Source organism: Hyposmocoma kahamanoa, unplaced genomic scaffold (genome assembly GCF_003589595.1).
Source record: "Hyposmocoma kahamanoa isolate Upper Pololo Valley unplaced genomic scaffold, ASM358959v1 210, whole genome shotgun sequence".
NCBI lineage: Eukaryota > Metazoa > Arthropoda > Insecta > Lepidoptera > Cosmopterigidae > Hyposmocoma > Hyposmocoma kahamanoa.
Window position 1 is genome coordinate 604,660 of NW_020653731.1, and position 2,488 is coordinate 607,147.

The 2,488-nt window shown below is 32.8% G+C and overlaps 1 protein-coding gene across 1 annotated transcript in view; it reads left to right on the forward strand.

The window, feature by feature from the left end:
• LOC113227332 (multiple PDZ domain protein-like) overlaps window positions 1-2,488 on the forward strand; it is a 26,621-nt gene that overhangs the window by 22,047 nt on the left and 2,086 nt on the right. The gene's annotated exons all lie outside the window — the stretch shown is intronic.

The following is a 2,488-nucleotide window of genomic DNA, read 5'->3' on the forward strand; positions in this document are numbered from 1 at the left end:
ACACACACACATACACAATATTTTCACAGGTACACATATAGTGAATCGTATGTGTACATTTTCTACTAATTGTTTTTTAATTATTTTCTTTTCGTTTTCTTGAATGAACAATGCGGTTTAATTTAATATTAGTTTATCAATATTCTATTTTCTTTATAATATAAAAATATATATATATATACCGGAGGTTTATTATGTACCGCTTATAAATTTTTTTTGTAGTATTATTACTTTGTATCATACAACTGTTTCTGATTACTGTCTGTACTATGACCGAGAGGCGGAGCCAGGAGTGCCATAGCACAGGTTACACCTAGTTTGGGCTCCTGTCTCCCATTTTCATGCTCTATTTAAATTTATTTTTACATCTATCTTGTACATTTTGGGAGAAAAATAAATGATATTATTATTATTATTATTATTATAACATATTTTGTTCAATAACAATAAATTACAAAACATGAATACTTAGTTACATTAGTTAGCGTCTTAACTATAGTTAATACTACTTAACTACAGATGCTAAATTTTCAGTGTCATTGTAGTTTAATCCTTTTAGCTAGTCTTGTATAGTTTTCTTACATTATCCAGCAGTTTGGCGACTGTGCCGCCCGTTGCCCCGTCTGTCGCCATCGGGCGCTTGTCAACGTCGGATCTGTATAAATTTTCTCTGTCCGCTTTTATTTTATTCATGTTAATTGTAAGCGCGCGGATTGCGGGACGCGAGTGCGGTTACCCACAGCTCACATCCTAGAATCCAGGCTAGCGTTCAAATACCTCGCTTTAAATCATATCTCTACAGATCGATTAGAAACGTCACTAACGTTACTACTTATTCATTGGATACTTTCTGTAGAGAGGACCGGTACCTTGTAATGAGTCATGTAATGGACTGATGATATTATTTGAGCATCTGTTTCTATCCAATCGGATCGAACGAATTTTGTTTTCACGTCACTAGCTCAGAAAGGCTTTCTTTTTCATTAGAAATCTGCGCGTAAAAACGTTATTTCCACGCTAGCATGGGGGTTTTTGAAAGGTTTTTAAAATTCGAACTTGACGATGTGGACTGTGGTGCGCCTAACTTTTTCTTTCGACGAAAAAGAACATAATGACACGTTCAATTACGCGATTTGTTCATGTAATATAAATCCGTTGGTATATTTTATTCTTATTATTGTTAGCATTAAATTGACAACGACAAGTAATTTTGTTTATTAAAACTGATTTGTTATAGTTATTTTGCGTCTCGTGTCTTGAAACCCTCGCTACCCTCTGGATATTCATGGTTTTAACATACGATTTAAATCTAAATATGCTAGAATCAAAGTGAAATTAATTTGGTTTAGTGTCGACCTAAATAATAATAATTAAGTAATGCATTTGGATTTCTGTGCCGGTTCACTGGTTCTTGAACCCGGGGTCCCTGTCTACGACCAGTCAGAAAATCGCTTCTCATATTCAATATTCATCTTTTAGGCTTTGAGAGACGAGAATCTATAACATATACCCTTTACTTATACTTTCACAAAAATAACATTGCTTATACAAATTATTTGGAAATATAATACAAATTATTTAATAGCAGTACATCTATCTCCCTGTGAAAGTGTTATGAAAGAGTGATCCATTATTATATGAAAAGGTTTGGTTAAAATTCTAAAGCAATCACTCAATAAATTGAATAAATAACACTTTCACGTATATTTCGATGTTTTTGACTTGACATCTCATCACTTTTCCAACAATATTCATTTGAATAATATCGTAAAATAGTATTTGATCGGTTCATTCAATTAAAGATTTCGTAATCGATTAGTAAATCGATAATTTCAAACGATCGTATCTAAGTGTAAGAATTTGAAGGAGGATTTAAAATTTAAGTTTCGGAAGATTTAAATATGCTTTTATAGGTTATGTAAGGAAAACCGCTAGTATGAGTCAATTGAACAAATCGATTCATTCAATTAATCAATTTGTAGTTGGCAGTAAATTTGACCATCACTAAACCGTGTGGGGCCGGGTCAGCAACTTGTTTGTTCACTTTTTGTTTCAAGTGGATTGTAACCAAGTGTACAACCACCAAGTATACCACCACGTGGGCACTCTACATTACACTCCCCACACACACACACACAATAATAGACAAAAATATATTGTAAATAGTAACAATATTTTATATATTTTTGTTTGGTTAAGCTACTTAATTAAGTTTATTTTGAAACGTGTACCCTAGAAAGAGCGGCGCCTCCTGATACAGGCTTTAAAGGAGGCTCTAGCCACTGTTATTTAAGAAACCATGTTTAAAGATAAATAAAGATTATTATTATTATTACGCGGGCGACTTGTTCGTCCTGTCACTTGGTCTCATAAAAACAAACTATTTAAGTCTCTTCTTTGTGTGATAAATAATGTAATAATTGTCATTCTGGTTATACAGGCTGTATATTTGAAAGTGGGACATATTTATACATGTCATAGTAAATCA